Source organism: Gigantopelta aegis, unplaced genomic scaffold (genome assembly GCF_016097555.1).
Source record: "Gigantopelta aegis isolate Gae_Host unplaced genomic scaffold, Gae_host_genome ctg1224_pilon_pilon:::debris, whole genome shotgun sequence".
NCBI lineage: Eukaryota > Metazoa > Mollusca > Gastropoda > Neomphalida > Peltospiridae > Gigantopelta > Gigantopelta aegis.
The window spans coordinates 131,850-152,592 of NW_024532761.1; the positions used below are offsets into that span (position 1 = coordinate 131,850).

The following is a 20,743-nucleotide window of genomic DNA, read 5'->3' on the forward strand; positions in this document are numbered from 1 at the left end:
AAATAGTCTTTTTAATTAAGAAGTAAATTTTTTAAAATAATTAATATTTAAATCAGTGAAGACTCCCAATTATATTAAATGGGAGGGGAAGGAGCACACATTATTTACTGGTTTCCATGTTCCTGCTTCATTGTTCAATTCTAATTAATCATCTGGTTTCAATTCAAAATAAATTATGAAGACAAATTTTTGGATGCACTTAACTATACTAAACAACTGGATTAAAATATCAACACAATAATACAAATAGTGTTATATAATAAACAGTGAACCAGAAAATAAGTAATTAACCTTTAATTAAATTGTCTAATCCTCACGTTGCAGCGCCTTAATAAACCTCACACAACCACGAGCTAATTTATAACCCCAAAATAAATTTAAACAATGCAGTATAGAGGTAAGTTACTACAGCAAATGCTTTAATACTGAAAGGTACATGATAGTCCAAGGATGGATCAAGTTCTCGCATCATACACAAGTACATTGTGTAGACTAATATTGGTAGAGCAAATATACGAGAAATGAAAAATGTGGTGGTCAATCCGAAGGCATCAAAAATAAATATCCATGACTTTTTACGAGTCTTGGTCTCAGAAAGAACCCAACGGAGATTGACAAATGGAGTAGATAGTTCTGAGAAAAGATGGAGTAATATTAATATCATCCAACGTCCTTCAAACATAAGTCCAAGAATTACAGCAGTAAAGCTTGTTATGTGATGTAAAAGCATTTTTCCATCGCTACGTAAGGATGCATGTGACAGTATTGATATAAAATCACCAATAAAATAGCCGGCAGATACTTGAAGAGCCAGAAAACCTAACTTAGATTTTGACTCAAGGATATCTTCACTCAGTATAGAGCCATATAGAAATGTTGTTATAATAACCGTACATACTACAATAGAATGTATCGTAGAACATGGTAGAGTATTCCAATAAACCTTTTGAGCTTCAGTAAAAGAGTTATATCGTTGAAAGAACTTCTTGCTGAGAACGGGGCTCAGTATATAGAAACTGGTCAGCGTAAATATTATGAATAATATTGTAACTGGTGTTATAAAGTACTCAGCACCTGTTACCATTGTTACTTGAGTAAATGTCTTCTTTGATGATCTGAAATGCCAAATGAATCGAACAGGTCGGCAAAAAACTACCACACTCTCAAAGTCACACCCTCTCCTCTTACTTTTCAGTTTATATTAAGTATTCATAAGTATTCTAAAATGACTATTTTCCTGTCAGGAAGTTCGTGGATATGAAAGTCATTACTTTTTTATATATTATAGTAGTAATTTATACCCCCTGTAATATAATGAGTCCTTGAAACTTCAGTGCAGTATTCTGTTGCCTAAGAATTGACTGTCTAGAGATTTTGACTATGATGATGGTATACTCAAATGCACTAAATCTTTTGGATTATATATGTATATTTGTCATCCTGTCATGACAAATTTGTTCCTAGTTAAAATTGGACCTAGGTCCAATTTATGCAAGTTAAATTTGGACCTAGGACCCTGCCTAATTTGGACCTATACTGCAAAATTGTTCCCAGAGATAGGTCCACTTTTGGCAGCAAATATGGGTCTAGGTCTCCTTTTGGCAGCATATAATCTAAATAAAGACAGCATATGTTATGCAATTAGGTTATATTATAAAGGTAATGCTACGATTAATTAAGAGTTTTTACACAAGTGCCACATATCCATGATATGTGCCTCTTGGTCTGCCAAATGGCTCTTGAGACTTCAACACAATCTTCATAATATCAGTCTTTGCAGTTTTCACACTTAATCATTCTACCCCCTTCTGCTTGACGACACTTGTAGTACTTGTAGTATACTCCAAATTTAATATCAGCAACACATTGTTTTGCTTTCATTTTTCACCACTGGCAAGGGAATGGGTTAATTGTCTTATTTTCAAGAGAGTGAAAAAGGTGGTCCCTTAATTGATGTTGAATATAGGTTATTTGTGTTGGAATTTGCCCGCCACAAAGAGATGTGGCAAAAGCTAATGAAAACACCACAAACATTTGCCAAAACGTCCACCAAGTTTGGATAGGCATCTTTCAGAAGCTTTGTGTGCAGCCGTAATGACTATGTTACTCAGCACCTGTCATTGATCAATGATTTTCTGTCTGACAGAAACAAAGTTAATTCTTGTATCCAATATATGGTTGGGACGTCTTTCTTGTTTGTTGGTCCACACACTCTATTGGAAAAGAGCTAAGTAGTATAAATATTGAACCCACAGTTTGCTACTGTTAATGATTTCATTTGTAATACTTCTGCTATATAAAAAGTAGCAAACTGTGGGTTCAAATATTTATATCAGTGACCAAGTACACTTTAATGAAACCAATGTTAGATTACTCTTTCTTGACATTGTTAATGTCACATTGGAATGGGTATCAGTCCAGAAGAGTTCTGTTTTGGACTCTGTCTAGATCTAGTTAATGCTTTATAATGGTGTGTTTGTCTCTGGTTTGATTAGCAGAAGTAACAGTCTACTCAACATATGAAAATAATTTGATATTGCAAATTTATCCTGAATATTTAATATTATTTTACAAAAACATAATATTATTGTCAGTTTGAAGATACTAATGGTAAGTATCTATGTATCTATAGCGGGTGAGCTTCAGAATTGAGGAAAATGAAAGGTCTCCAGTCTAGTCAAGGAGAGTCCAATAATAAAAAGCACAGTTAGCACACCTACATTTTTCATCAGCACTAGTAAATTAAAGTGTTTCAATTTAATTTTATCATACGTGTGTAATAAAAAATAAATTGTGTGTAATGATAGACACTGACTTGGGTTGGTTCGATTATTTAGAGAGGCCGAGAACGGACATTAAAACTCGTATAACCCCGTTATATTGAAATTGGAATGGAATGTCCGCTTCCGTACCGATACCTTCCAAAATCCTTATCGCTGACATATTTTATGAGTCATCTTTAATATTACTGTCATGCTTCAAAATACATAATGAGTTTATTATATATTAAAGTTTCAATTCAATTACCAAAATTAATGTTTATTGAATATAACTAGAAAATGTACATTTATTATATTGAATTGTCTAATCTTTTTTTGATTCAGAATTTTCAATTTCAGAAACTTCAAAAAGCCACGAGCCACTTTGTAACCCCAAAATATATTCAAGCAATATTGTGTAGTTTCCTAATAACACAAGGAATATGTTGAGATAGAGAGATAGATCGAGTTCTTTCATCAAACAAAAATACGTTAAATAGATTTGTAATGGAATAGGAAAAAACACGTGAGCCAAGAAAAGTGATGGTCATTCCAAAGGAATTGGTAATAGCTAACCAAGAATTTTAGGAGTCTTGGTCTCAATAAATAACCAATGGAGGTGACAAATGGAGTGGATAGTTCTCCGAGATCATGAAGTAGCATTAAACATCATGCAGCGTCCTTTCCATGCAAGTGACAGAAAAAAAAGTGATAAGGATTGATATGTGATGTACAATCATTACAGTATCACTACGTAAAGAGATATGTGACAGCATTATTATTAAATCACCACCAAGGTAACCAAAAGTTAATTGAATAGGAAGAAAACCTAACTTACATTTTGAATAAGGTATGTAATCATTCAGTATAGAGCCATCTAGAAATATTATTACAATAACTGTACACACTGCAACAGCATGTATTGTTGAACACGGAAGAGAATTCCAGTAGATCTTTTTTATCTTCAGTAAAAGAGTTATATTGTTGAAAAACTTTTTGCTAAGAAACGGGCTCAGTATATAGAAAGAGATCAATGTTGATATCAATGATGATATGTAACTGGTGTTATAACATAGTCAGCACTTATTTCCATTCTTATCTTATAAAACTGGCTCTTTTGATGTTCTGAAAACAGTGAGAGAGGAACAGGTCAGAAACAGCTTTCAAGTCTCTAATGTGCTAAGGAGTAGTAGATTTCCTACAAGGAAGTTAGTATTGATCAATAAACTTCGTGAATCATCTATAATAGCACTTTATCGTATATACATTATACTAGACACTATATTTCCTACAAGGAAGTTTAGTATGATCAATAAACTTGTGAATCATCTATAATGCACTTTATCGTATATACATTATACTAGACACTATATTTCCTACAAGGAAGTTTTGGAGTATTGATCAATAAACTTGTGAATCATCTATAATAGCACTTTATCGTATATACATTATACTAGACACTATATTTCCTACAAGGAAGTTAGTATTGATCAATAACTTGTATAATAGCACTTATTGTATGTACATTATACTAGATACTCTCACAATAGTTATATTTCATGGAAAAATAAATGTAGCACAATTTCAATATCTGCTGTTATCAATCATTGACTGTTTTAAAATCTCAGATGACTAAAACATATTCAAGCAATCTAACTGAGTTGTATTTTCAGAAAGATAGGTCCATGGTTTGAATTATAAGAATGGCCCAAGATAATAAGTAATGAAGTTAATCTTAGATTTTTATGAAGTTAAATTATATAGGTCATTGATAATTCAGTGTCCTCTCTTGTGCAAAAATCTACTTTACCAACTCAAGCTTGTTTTTTGTGAACTAATAAACTCAACAGCTTCTTCATATTTATCTTCATTGGTAGAGTAGATCTCATGATGTGGGAGAACCACCTGGGCAGACCTTCCAATAGGTGGAGGAGCTCGGTGTTGCTATGGTAACACAATCCCTAGTACTAAGTAATACTTCACATGTACCACATGAGGTAAATCACTGACAATACCTGTATATATACATGTCCATGTACACTTGTATATATAATATTATATACCTGAGAAAAAGTCCATCTTTATAATTATGTCTTATAACATGTTGACCCATGTCATATAGTTTGCCCAACTCATTATAGCTGACTTGGATGAATATACTGATCAATATCTCACAATGATTTGCCTTTCTTTGAGAGCTGGTTTGTATCTAAATCACATAGACGACTGGTGAGATAGTTAATGCTATAATGATAAAATTGAATGACCTTTTTGGCAACGTTATTGTTTGATTTGCACCCTTATGGAAGCCATTTTTCTGTGTCAAATTAGATACCATGTTTTAATTAAATTAGAAAAATGTACATCTAGTTTATTGATTTATGTATATAATCTTCTTGGTTGCAATATTTTCAAAAAGTTCAAAAATCCACGAGCCACTTTATAACTCCAAAATCAGTATTCAAACAATGTTGTATAGTTGCAAATACCACAACCAATGCTATTAAAAAGATAGGTGGATGATAGTCAAACAGATGGGTCGAGTTGTTTTATTACACACAAACTCAAAGTGTTGACTAATAATGGTAGAGCAAATATACGAGAAATGAAAAATGTGATGGTCAATCCAAAGGCGTCAAAAATAAAATATCCATGACTTTTTAGGAGTCTTGGTCTCAATAAGTAACCAATGGAGGTTGACAAATGGAGTGGATAATCTGAGAAAAGATGGAGTAGTATTAAATCATCCAACGTCCTTCAAACAAGAGTCCAAGAAATACAGAGATGAAGCTTGATATGTGATGTAGAATCATTAGTTTATCACTATGTAAGGAGTATGTAAACATTATTATTATAAAATCACCAATAAAGTAACGGCAGATACTTGAATAGCAAGAAAACCTAACTTACACTTTGAATGGAGTATATCATCATTCAGTATAGAGCCATCTATAAATGTTATTACAATAACTGTACACACTACAACAGCATGTATTGTTGAACATGGGCGACCATTCCAGTGATCTTTTTATCTTTAGTAAAAGAGTTATATTGTTGAAAGAACTTTTTGCTAAGAAACAGGGCTCAGTATATAGAAAGAGATCAATGTAGATATCAATGATGATATTGTAAAGGTGTTATAACATAGTCAGCACTTATTTCCATTGTTATATTTACTAGTTCTTTGGTGGTCTGAAAACAGTGAGCTCGAGCTCGATCGAGAGAGGGACGAGTCAGAAATCAACTCAAGTCTCTAATCTATTAAAGAATAAATAACAGGATTTCCTGCAAGGAAGTTTAGTACATCTACTGCAAAAACTTGTGAATTTAATTTTTTATTAATATTATAACATTTTCGATTGATACACATCAAATTAGTCAAAGAAAAAATATAATGTAATAGAATTAATGGAATATTATATGTAGTACACATTATAATATCTACTGCTTTTTTCTGTCCTTTGATATATAGTTGTACAAGTTTGTCAGTAAGCTTATTACTGACAAACTGATTTCAGAAACAAGCCAATAAAAGTTCACAAATGGAGTGGCAAATTCTGAGAGGAGACAAAGCAAAAAATACAATCACCAAATGACCTTTTAAACATTCTTGCCGTAAGCACAGAACAGAAGCCAACTATTGTGGTGAATTATTATTGCTATATCAGGATGGAAAGAATGATGTGACATTAGTACTAAGAAATCACCACAAAATTATCTTGAGTAATTGTGTGGCAAGAAAACTAAGTCAGATTTTGTCTCCATATAATCATTTCTTAAGAATCATATGATACAATGATACATCCTGTAATAGTGTGTGTTGTTGAAAGGGAATAGAATTCCAATAGAACATTTTGTCTTCAGTGAAAGAGTTGTATACTGTTTAAGAAACCTTTTGTTGAGAAAAAGGACTAAGTAAGTAAAAAGAGACGAGTGTAAATATCATAGAAATGATGGAAACAAGAATATCACCAATTTATACCATTTTTGACAACGGTAAGTTTGACTCAATATTTTATAAAATATGAAGAACTAAGGTTTCCATACTTAGTTTAATTTCACTTAATTTGATCACTAGTTTAGCAAAGGAGGTTGCCATTCACAGTAAATACTACAGTTGTGACAGATACATATGTGGGGAGTACAAGTGCTATCTGCAAGCTTGATTAAAACAGAAGATCATTGGTCCTAGAATAAATTTGAAATTATAAAACTACTTTTATGGATTCATTAAATTTTATAAGTAGAGAAATTTTTTCAGCCATTGCTATTTAAGTCATTGCTGTCATGATATAATTTAGAGTATATCAATAGACCATTTGGAGGCTGTTCATAAGAATACAAATATTCAGGACATTGTAGTTATGATCGTGTAGTAGTGTTTCCCACCATACAGCATCCATACAATACTAATAAGATTAATGACTATCAACTACCAAGACACATCCATAGGGTGTAGTAAAATTGAAGTATAATACAAGGAAAGTTACCAGTAGATTGTGACTGTTATAACAATATTAATGTTATTATGATAATGATATTATATACACTAATGATATTATCATCAACTTAAATATTTCTCCCTCGTTATAACTAAAAACAGTAACTATATATATAATTAGTAACGATTTCTGAATTTCTTTTTTTGATGACATCCAACCAACTATTGACGATTTCGACAAGCCCAAAAAATGTTCACACAATCTAATAAAACGTTTAGTGACCCACAAAATACTATGCCATAAATAGACGAATATTCCGAGGAATCACCAACTATATCAAAAACCATATGCCAGAGAAATGGTATAGTAAATATACGTGATAGAATGAAAGTGATGACATTATACCATTTGCAAGTACAAACAACAGTTTTGATGGACTATGGTTTCACAAATGAGCCAGCGAAGATTCAGAAAAGGAGTTGATACTTCTAGAGATAGCAAACGGTATAAAAAAGACGTTATCCAGCGACCTTTCATTAGTCTCACCAAATATATACGAGGCAAATGCTAACAATGTGATGAAATATCATTGGCCGGTTACTGCGTTGAGAGCTATGTGACATGATTATTATGAAATCGCCAATTAGGAAGCCAGTGCAAATATTTGAGGCCAAAAAAGCTGAAGTAGTTTGTTTTAGCGTTGAGTCAAATATCAATCCCATTGATGTTATGATACAAAGTAATATTGAAGATATTGTTGAACCAGGAAGAGCGTTCCAAAGATTCTTTTTATCTTCAGTGAATGAATTATATTGTTTAAAATATTTCTTGCTAAGGAAGGGACTAAGTAAATAAAATGAGGTCAATGTGAGTAACAACGAGGTTAATAGCACTAATAAATCAATATCCATACTTGTTATCATTGTACTGATAAGAATATAGGCAGATACAAAGTCTCCTGGTAACGTCAGTAGACTGAATAATCTTCAAATCAGTGGTCTAGCCAGACTAAATCATTCATTGTATTAGTACACTAGTACTGTGACAGCTGAAGAATTAATTGAGCAATATGGAAATTCCTTTAATAGCACCTTTGAGATAGTAACAAAGATATGTGTCAATCCAATTTTCACCTTTACACTAACATTAGTGAATACATTGAATACACTAACATTAGTTAATATATTGAGTATTATCAATACACTAACATTAGTTAATATATTGAGTATTATTAATACACTAACATTAGTTAATATATTGAGTATTATCAATACACTAACATTAGTTAATATATTGAGTATTATCAATACACTAACATTAGTTAATATATTGAGTCTTATCAATAAGGTCATAACATTATGGAGGTCATTGCATTATTATAGTTTAATTTCACTTAATTTGATCACTAGTTCAGCGAAGGAGGTTGCCATTCACAGCAAATACAGTACATGGGGAGCACAAGTGCTATTCATAAGTTATGTGTATACCACGTGTATATACACTTTAACAACATGTGACTGTAAAAGGTTTTATCACTATCACTTTAAACAATATATATGCATTCCTTTATTAGCATGATCATGCTAATGAATTATGACACTGCATCTTATTTTTTTAAAGGATGATACTCAAGTTTGAGAAGCTTTCCAATTGTAACATGCTAAGCATTTCAAATTTTATCTGCAAGCTTGATTAAAACAGAAGATCATTGGTCCTAGAATAAATTTGAAATTATAAAACTACTTTTATGGATTCATTAAATTTTAAAGAAGAGAAATTTTTTTCAGCCATTGCTATTTAAGTGATTGCTGTCATGATATAATTTAGAGTATATCAATAGACCATTTGGAGGCTGGTCATAAGAATACAAACACTCAGGACATTGTAGTTATGATCGTGTAGTAGTGTTTCCTCAAATACAGCGTCCGTGCAATACTAATGAGATTAATTGACTATCAACTACCAAGACACCTCCATAGGATGTAGTAAAAATTGAAGTATTAAGACGATGAAAGTTACCAGTAGACTGTGACTGTTATAACAATATTAATGTTATTATGATAATGATATTATATACACTAATGATATTATCATCAACTTAAATATTCTCCCTCGTTATAACTAAAAACAGTAACTATATATATAGTTAGTAACGATTTCTGAATTTTCTGTTTTTGATGACATCCAACCAAATATTGACGATTCGACAAGCCCAAAAAATGTTCACGCAATCTAATAAAACGTTTAGTGACCCACAAAATACTATGCCATAAATAGACGAATATTCCGAGGAATCACCAACTATATCAAAAACCATACGCAGAGAAATGGTATAGTAAATATACGTGATAGAATGAAAGTGACTGACATTATACCATTTGCAAGTACAAACAACAGTTTTTGATGGACTAGTGGTTTCACAAATGAGCCAGCGAAGATTCAGAAAAGGAGTTGATACTTCTAGAGATAGCAAACGGTATAAAAAAAACGTTATCCAGCGACCTTTCATTAGTCTCACCAAAATATATACGAGGCAAATGCTAACAATATGATGAATATCATTGGCCGGTTACTGCGCAGAGAGCTATGTGACATGAATATCATGAAATCGCCAATTAGGAAGCCAGTGCAAATATTTGAGGCCAAAAAGCTGAAGTAGTTTGTTTTAGCGTTGAGTCAAATATCAATCCCATTGATGTTATGATACAAAGTAATATTGAAGATATTGTTTGAACCAGGAAGAGTGTTCCAATGATTCTTTTTATCTTCAGTGAATGAATTATATTGTTTAAAATATTTCTTGCTAAGGAAGGGACTAAGTAAATAAAATGAGGTCAATGTGAGTAACAACGAGGTTAATAGCACTAATAAATCAATATCCATACTTGTTATCATTGTACTGATAAGAATATAGGCAGATACAAAGTCTTCTGGTGACTTCAGTAGACTGAATAATCTTCAAATCAGTGGTCTAGCCAGACTAAACCGTTCATTGTATTAGTACACTAGTACTGTGACAGCTGAAGAATTAATTGAGCAATATGGAGATTCCTTTAATAGCACGTTTGAGATAGTAACAAAGATATGTGTAAATCCAATTTTCACCTTTACACTAACATTAGTGAATACATTGAGTCTTATCAATACACTAATATTAGTTAATATATTGAGTATTATTAATACACTAACATTAGTTAATATATTGAGTATTATTAATACACTAACATTAGTTAATATATTGAGTATTATCAATACACTAACATTAGTTAATATATTGAGTCTTATCAATAGGGTCATAACATTATGGAGGTCATTTTCTGACACCAACCCAACAAGAGCACAGACTTTTTACATTCTTGCTGTAAGCACAGAACAGAAGCCAAACTATTGTGGTGAATTATTATTGCTATATCAGGATGGAAAGAATGATGTGACATTAGTACTAAGAAATCACCACAAAATTATCTTGATGTAATTTGTGTGGCAAGAAAAACTAAGTCAGATTTGTCTCCATATAATCATTTCTTAATAGTCATATGATACAATGATACATCCTGTAACAGTGTGTATTGTTGAACAGGAATAGAATTCCAATAGAACATTTTGTCTTCATTGAAAGAATTGTATACTGTTTAAGAACCATTTGTTGAGAAGTAAGTAAAAAGAGATGAGTGTAAATATCATAGAAGCTGATGGAACAAGAATATCACCAAATTATACCATTTTTTGACAGCAGTAAGTTTGACTCAATATTCTCTAAAATGTGAAGAACTAAGGTATTCCATAGGTCATTGCATTATTATAGTTTAATTTCACTTAATTTGATCACTAGTTTAGCAAAGTGTTGTAATTCTACTAGTGACCGAGTTTACCATACAACATATATATATTTAAAAGACAATAACTCAAAACTGTAGACTGAACAAAACTAATTTACATGACAATATATAGTGCAGTTCCAGAACATTTATATAAACATTACATCATAGGTTTATTTAAGTTACCACATGAAGGAGGTTGCCATTCACAGCAAATACAGTACATGGGGAGCACAAGTGCTATTCATAAGTTATGTGTATACCACGTGTATATACACTTTAACAACATGTGACTGTAAAAGGTTTTATCACTATCACTTTAAACAATATATATGCATTCCTTTATTAGCATGATCATGCTAATGAATTATGACACTGCATCTTATTTTTTAAAGATGATACTCAAGTTTGAGAAGCTTTCCAAATTGTAACATACTAAGCATTTCAATTTTATCTGCAAGCTTGATTAAAACAGAAGATAATGATCATTATTAATACACTAACATTAGTTAATATATTGAGTATTATTAATACACTAACATTAGTTAATATATTGAGTCTTATCAATACACTAACATTAGTTAATATATTGAGTATTATTAATACACTAATATTAGTTAATATATTGAGTATTATCAATACACTAACATTAGTTAATATATTGAGTATTATTAATACACTAACATTAGTTAATATTGAGTATTATTAATACACTAACATTAGTTAATATATTGAGTATTATCAATACACTAACATTAGTTAATATATTGAGTATTATCAATACACTAACATTAGTTAATATATTGAGTATTATTAATACACTAACATTAGTTAATATATTGAGTATTATCAATACACTAACATTAGTTAATATATTGAGTATTATCAATACACTAACATTAGTTAATATATTGAGTATTATCAATACACTAACATTAGTTAATATATTGAGTATTATTAATACACTAACATTAGTTAATATATTGAGTATTATCAATACACTAACATTAGTTAATATATTGAGTATTATCAATACACTAACATTAGTTAATATATTGAGTATTATCAATACACTAACATTAGTTAATATATTGAGTATTATCAATACACTAACATTAGTTAATATATTGAGTCTTATCAATAAGGTCATAACATTATGGAGGTCATTGCATTATTATAGTTTAATTTCACTTAATTTGATCACTAGTTCAGCGAAGGAGGTTGTCATTCACAGCAAATACAGTTGTGACACTACATGGGGAGCACAAGTGCTATTCATAAGTTATGTGTATACCACGTGTATATACACTTTAACAACATGTGACTGTAAAAGGTTTTATCACTATCACTTTAAACAATATATATGCATTCCTTTATTAGCATGATCATGCTAATGAATTATGACACTGCATCTTATTTTTTAAAGGATTATACTCAAGTTTGAGAATCTTTCCAAATTGTAACATGCTAAGCATTTCAAATTTTATCTGCAAGTTTGATTAAAACAGAAGACCATTGGTCCTAGAATAAATTTGAAATTATAAAACTACTTTTATGAATTCATTAAATTTTAAAGAAGAGAAATTTTTTCAGCCATTGCTATTTAAGCGATTGCTGTCGTGATATAATTTAGAGTATATCAATAGACCATTTGGAGGCTGGTCATAAGAATACAAACACTCAGGACATTGTAGTTATGATCGTGTAGTAGTGTTTCCCCAAATACAGCGTCCGTGCAATACTAATGAGATTAATTGACTATCAACTACCAAGACACTCCATAGGATGTAGTAAAAATTGAAGTATTAAGACGATGAAAGTTACCAGTAGACTGTGACTGTTATAACAATATTAATGTTATTATGATAATGATATTATATACACTAATGATATTATCATCAACTTAAATATTCTCCCTCGTTATAACTAAAAACAGTAACTATATATATAGTTAGTAACGATTTCTGAATTTTCTGTTTTTGATGACATCCAACCAAATATTGACGATTCGACAAGCCCAAAAAATGTTCACGCAATCTAATAAAACGTTTAGTGACCCACAAAATACTATGCCATAATAGACGAATATTCCGGAATCACCAACTATATCAAAAACCATACGCCAGAGAAATGGTATAGTAAATATACGTGATAGAATGAAAGTGACTGACATTATACCATTTGCAAGTACAAACAACAGTTTTGATGGACTAGTGGTTTCACAAATGAGCCAGCGAAGATTCAGAAAAAGGAGTTGATACTTCTAGAGATAGCAAACGGTATAAAAAAACGTTATCCAGCGACCTTTCATTAGTCTCACCAAAATATATACGAGGCAAATGCTAACAATATGATGAAATATAATGGGCCGGTTACTGCGTTGAGAGCTATGTGACATGATTATTATGAAATCGCCAATTAGGAAGCCAGTGCAAATATTTGAGGCCAAAAAGCTGAAGTAGTTTGTTTTAGCGTTGAGTCAAATATCATCCTATTGATGTTATGATACAAAGTAATATTGAAGATATTGTTGAACCAGGAAGAGCGTTCCAAAGATTCTTTTTATCTTCAGTGAATGAATTATATTGTTTAAAATATTTCTTGCTAAGGAAGGGACTAAGTAAATAAAATGAGGTCAATGTGAGTAACAACGAGGTTAATAGCACTAATAAATCAAATATCCATACTTGTTATCATTGTACTGATAAGAATATAGGCAGATACAAAGTCTCCTGGTAACGTCAGTAGACTGAATAATCTTCAAATCAGTGGTCTAGCCAGACTAAATCATTCATTGTATTAGTACACTAGTACTGTGACAGCTGAAGAATTAATTGAGCAATATGGAAATTCCTTTAATAGCACCTTTGAGATAGTAACAAAGATATGTGTCAATCCAATTTTTCACCTTTACACTAACATTAGTGAATACATTGAGTATTATCAATACACTAACATTAGTTAATATATTGAGTATTATCAATACACTAACATTAGTTAATATATTGAGTATTATCAATACACTAACATTAGTTAATATATTGAGTATTATCAATACACTAACATTAGTTAATATATTGAGTATTATCAATACACTAACATTAGTTAATATATTGAGTATTATCAATACACTAACATTAGTTAATATATTGAGTATTATCAATACACTAACATTAGTTAATATATTGAGTATTATCAATACACTAACATTAGTTAATATATTGAGTATTATTAATACACTAACATTAGTTAATATATTGAGTATTATCAATACACTAACATTAGTTAATATATTGAGTATTATCAATACACTAACATTAGTTAATATATTGAGTATTATCAATACACTAACATTAGTTAATATATTGAGTCTTATCAATAAGGTCATAACATTATGGAGGTCATTGCATTATTATAGTTTAATTTCACTTAATTTGATCACTAGTTCAGCGAAGGAGGTTGCCATTCACAGCAAATACAGTACATGGGGAGCACAAGTGCTATTCATAAGTTATGTGTATACCACGTGTATATACACTTTAACAACATGTGACTGTAAAAGGTTTTATCACTATCACTTTAAACAATATATATGCATTCCTTTATTAGCATGATCATGTTAATGAATTATGACACTGCATCTTATTTTTTAAAGGATGATACTCAAGTTTGAGAAGCTTTCCAAATTGTAACATACTAAGCATTTCAAATTTTATCTGCAAGCTTGATTAAAACAGAAGATCATTGGTCCTAGAATAAATTTGAAATTATAAAACTACTTTTATGGATTCATTAAATTTTAAAGAAGAGAAATTTTTTCAGCCATTGCTATTTAAGTGATTGCTGTCGTGATATAATTTAGAGTATATCAATAGACCATTTGGAGGCTGGTCATAAGAATACAAACACTCAGGACACTGTAGTTATGATCATGTAGTAGTGTTTCCCCAAATACAGCGTCCGTGCAATACTAATGAGATTAATTGACTATCAACTACCAAGACACCTCCATAGGATGTAGTAAAAATTGAAGTATTAAGACGATGAAAGTTACCAGTAGACTGTGACTGTTATAACAATATTAATGTTATTATGATAATGATATTATATACACTAATGATATTATCATCAACTTAAATATTTCTCCCTCGTTATAACTAAAAACAGTAACTATATATATAATTAGTAACGATTTCTGAATTTTCTTTTTTTGATGACATCCAACCAACTATTGACGATTTGACAAGCCCAAAAAATGTTCACACAATCTAATAAAACGTTTAGTGACCCACAAAATACTATGCCATAAATAGACGAATATTCCGAGGAATCACCAACTATATCAAAAACCATATGCCAGAGAAATGGTATAGTAAATATACGTGATAGAATGAAAGTGACTGTCATTATACCTTTTGCAAGTACAAACAACAGTTTTGATGGACTAGTGGTTTCACAAATGAACCAGCGAAGATTCAGAAAAGGAGTTGATACTTCTAGAGATAGCAAACGGTATAAAAAAAAACGTTATCCAGCGACCTTTCATTAGTCTCACCAAAATATATACGAGGCAAATGCTAACAATATGATGAAATATAATTGGCCGGTTACTGCGTTGAGAGCTATGTGACATGATTATTATGAAATCGCCAATTATTATTATTATTATTATATTATTTATGTTTTACAAGGAGGTACAAAACGAAGTAAATGAAAACAATGCAACAATTAATCAAAGCAACTACTTGAAGGGCTATCAAAAAGATCTATTGATACCCAGGGAAAGAGAAAGAAAGAAATTTAAAGTATAATGCATAAATATAAGTGATCAGCAAAATGAAAAGTGAATAAAGAATGTAAGTGATCTTTGGTAAATTATTGGAAAAGAGAGTAGAGAAAATTAAATAGAATGACTAAAGTCACAGGGAACCATGTGATACCAGCTTCCCAGAGTTTTGAAAGAAGGAGATTATGTGAAAACAGTGTCAAAGCTTTCCTTATGTCTAGCATAACTGAATCATACTGTTGGTTTAGTTCAAAAGCCTGAAGAATCTTGTATGTGTAGATCAGTAACTGCTTGACAGTAGAACGGTTTTTCATAAACCCAAATTGTGAGGCAGAGAGACAGGAGGAAGAGAGAAACTCATACATTTTGTCAAACACGAGTCTTTCGAACAGCTTAGAAACAGAAGGCAACAATGAAATAGGTCTATAGTTTGAAACCTTGGACCTGTCACCAGATTTAAATATTGGCGTAATAAAATGACGACGCCACTCAAGAGGAATAACTGAGCGTTTGCTACAAGTGTCAAATAAGTGATGAAGAGGCTCAAGGAGGAGCAGTAGCAGCACCCTTTAGAATAACAGGGGGATACCATCACCACCTGAAGCCTTATTAATGTTAAGAGAGCAGAGAGCCTCAAAGGTGTCGTGAATGGAAATGTCAATTGAGCAAATAGAATTGGAGGGCAAATATGGAGGTGGAAAGGGAGTAGTGACAGAAGAGTGGCTAAAAACTGAGTAGAAAAACTGATTAAAAGTGTTGGCAATGTCCCTTGCATTGTCAGCCACAATGGAGTCATGAAGCATCACAGAAGGAATGTGAGCTTTGCCAGAAAGATCGCGGATGTAACGGTAAATCTCATAATCTTTATTGGAAGCAAAGTTACTAACCAGGTTGGACTCAAAGGAAGAACGAGCATCAAGGATATTAAGTTGTAACAGACACTCAGCTGAGGAGAGACGAAGAAGATTACTTGAAGATTGAAAGTTACCAGTAGACTGTGACTGTTATAACAATATTAATGTTATTATGATAATGATATTATATACACTAATGATATTATCATCAACTTAAATATTTCTCTCTCGTTATAACTAAAAACAGTAACTATATAATATATAATTAGTAATGATTTTTGAATTTTCTTTTTTTGATGACATCCAACCAAGCATTGACGATTCGACAAGCCCAAAAAATGTTCACGCAATCTAATAAAATGTTTAGTGACACACAAAATACTGTGCCATAAATAGACGAATATTCCGAGGAGGGATCACCAACTATATCAAAAAACATACGCCAGAGAAATGGTATAGTAAATATACGTGATAGAATGAATGTGTGACTGACATTATAACATTTGCAAGTACAAACAACAGTTTTGACGGACTAGTAGTTTCACAAATGAGCCAGCGAAGACTCAGAAAGGAGTTGATGCTTCTAGAGATAGCAAACGGTATAAATAAAGCGTTATCCAGCGACCTTTCATTAGTCTCACCGAAATATATACGAGGCAAACGCTAACAATATGATGAAATATCATTGGCCGGTCACAGCGCAGAGAGCTATGTGACATGATTATTATGAAATCGCCAATTAGAAGCCAGTGCAAAATATTTGAGGCCAAAAAAGCTGAAGTAGTTTTGTTTTAGCGTTGAGTCAAATATCAATCCCATTGATGTTATGATACAAAGTGATATGAAGATATTGTTGAACCAGGAAGAGTGTTCCAATGAGTCTTTTTATCTTCAGTGAATGAATTATATTGTTTAAAATATTTCTTGCTAAGGAAAGGACTAAATAAATAATATGAGGTCATTGTGAGTAACAACGAGGTTAATAGCACTAATAAATCAATATCCATACTTGTTATCATTGTACCAATAAGAATATAGGCAGATACAAAGTCTTCTGGTGACTTCAGTAGACTGAATAATCTTCTTCAATCAGTGGTCTAGCCAGACTAAATCATTCATTGTATTAGTACGCTAGTATAGTGACAGCTGCAAGACAGAGAATTAGGAAAACTGTTTGAGTAATATGGAATTCCTTTAATAGCACCTTTAAGATAGTAAGATGTGTCAATCCAATTTTCACTTACACAATGACATTATATAATAGCTATATATTGAGTATTATCAATAATGAGGTCATAACACTACGGTGGTTATTTTCTGACACAACAACAACGAGCACAGAGTGGAGTTTTACTAAATTAATTATGTTATTGTTGTACAATTACTAGTTATAAGAATGAGTATATATATATATATATATATATATATATATATATATATATAATATATATTAATATTATCTATATATATATATATATTATATAATATTATATATATATATATATATATATATATAGTATATCTATATATATATATATATATATATATATATATATATATATATATATATATATATTTATATATATATATATATAATATATATATAATATATAGATATATAACAACACCAATTTCTATTTGTTTTCTCATTGTTCTCATGTGTAGTTGGTATACACTGTCATCATTGGACTAGGGTTGAATTATTGAGACCATAGACTGAACCCTGAAAATTCATGCCTGAAATTAAGCTGTTTTTATTATTTATTTGGGTTATAATTAATATATAAAATTCATACGATTATTGTGTATAACTGTACACGTATATTAATTTTGCACTGATGCGCATGCGTATAACATTGCCCAATACCACGTGTTTGTGTGATTTTTTTTGTAACTGGTCGTGTAATATACCTGAGAATATCATGTAAGTTTTACTCTCATCGTACTGTAATGGTCTCTAGTAAGCGTTATTTATTAAGAAAGATAAGAGTATTTTTATTATCTACACAATATTTTTCTCGTTCCTAGTGAGGAAACCGTCGAAAAAATGGCGGCGGAAGGGTATGTCACATGTCAATTATAACTACGTACTTCGTGTTAAGTTGTGTAGATCCTTCATTGGTTGGTTGGTTGGTTGGTATATTACCTAGCCACCCTATAGTGACCATTAAAAATCACTAATATCCATTATTATAGCATTATACCTAATTATAATAATTATGAAAACTATAGAGGATATGACTTCAATTTTTGACAAGACAGTCGTAGTTAATTTTTTTAATGTGGATATGTGGTATACCATCGCCTATGCCTCAGACTTGTATGCTTGTAGTCTGGGTTTCAGACCAGTCTCTATCAGAAGGAAACTGTGATTAAAAGTAGTACTTGTCATCTTCTAATGTATTGTTGTTTCTAGAGATGATGCTTCTCAGGGCATGAAGCTCAAAGAAGCAATGAAAGAAGTACTCAAAGAATCGTTGAAACATGATGGACTTGCTAGAGGACTACGAGAGTCTGTGAAAGCTCTAGACAAGTAAGAAAGATTTTTTATACTTAAGATTAAAGTAATAGGTTATGATCTGTTGTACACATGTGAATACTGAAATTTGATTGGTTACAGGGTCATGTTGATCAGCAATGCCATGAATTTTTATTTGTCATTCAACTATTATTATGGTTTTTCTTTCATTAGACGTCAAGCATTCTTATGTGTGGTAGCTAAGAATTGTTCAGAAGCTGGATATTTGAGACTTGTAGAAGCACTGTGTAATGAACACCAAATTAGTCTTCTTAAGGTATTATTGATAATAATGTGTAGAAAGGGAGGAGGTGTGGTGTATGTATGTTGCCATTGATTAAATCTACATGCACCACGATCTGACTGATTAGTGGGTGTGGTTAGCTCTGCCCAACTATAAGGTTGATTTGCATTCTGTTTTATTTATGAGGCAACATTCAAGGACACACCTTCTATATTGAGGACACTTCTATACTAAGGACTAAGGACAGTCCCCAGTATAGAGAGAGGTCATTATACTTAGGGTATTGTATAGATGTTACAATAATATATTTAGTAACTTTATTAGATGTCATATAATATATTATAGGTAGAAGATAAAGAAGAACTAGGAGAATGGGTTGGTTTATGTAAGATTGATAGAGATGGAAAACCACGAAAGGTTTGTCAAGTGCAGTTGTGTTGTAGTCAAGGTATTCTATTAATGCATATTATTAAGTTTCCTATCTGGATACTTGTGATGAGACTTAGCTCCCTCTACTGATATCAGTGAAGATAATAAGCTTACCGGAATCACTATAACAATCTGAAGTGTCCAGTATAAATAATATGTGACCACACCTCCTAGAATTTAGCTTTGTTTAAATTACTTGATTTTTTTTGAGAGATTCATAAAATTAGAACATTTATGGTATCTTTCTAGGACATTGGTACTGACACAGAAGCATGGAATGTTGTCCAGGAATACATCAAAACTCAAGCAGCTGCTGTTTAATAAACCCAATAACTTGTGGGACATCAACGAAGTTATGAATATTGTTAATCAAGATGTTGTGTTTAATTCCTTGAAAATTTATTGGAAAAAATGATACATAATTATTAATGATAGAAATAAATTGAGAGTGAGACTAGACATGGAATGTTGGTAGAATAGGTCTTGTTTAATCTTTGAAAACATTTTAGTGGGACAGTACCTTACTAAAATAGAAAATGATATTAATGAAAGATTGGCTAGGAGAGTAGGTGTGGACTTTCTGCATAATGTAGGCCTTGGGGTCCTTCTTGGTGTAATTTCTATGATGATGTAACTTGGACTATGATAATGACATCACTATGTGTCATAAGGTTTTGGTTTAGGGTGTCATACATGATGACATCACTATGTGTCATTTAATGATGTCATCAGAGTGAAGTTACACCAAGAACCAACCAGCTATAAAGGGTGGCTATTATAATTACTTAGAATTAGAAGGGAAGTGTTCCACAGAGATAACATGATCTTGTTACAAAGGGTATATAGATTTTAATAATATTAGAGGGAGCAAAGTCCAACAGGAGTCACCCATC

At 31.3% G+C, this 20,743-nt stretch overlaps 1 pseudogene; it reads left to right on the forward strand.

Annotated features, from left to right (window-relative positions):
• Positions 1 to 19,088: 19,088 nt before the first annotated feature.
• Positions 19,089 to 20,171, forward strand: LOC121391029 (annotated as a pseudogene).
• Positions 20,172 to 20,743: the final 572 nt, after the last annotated feature.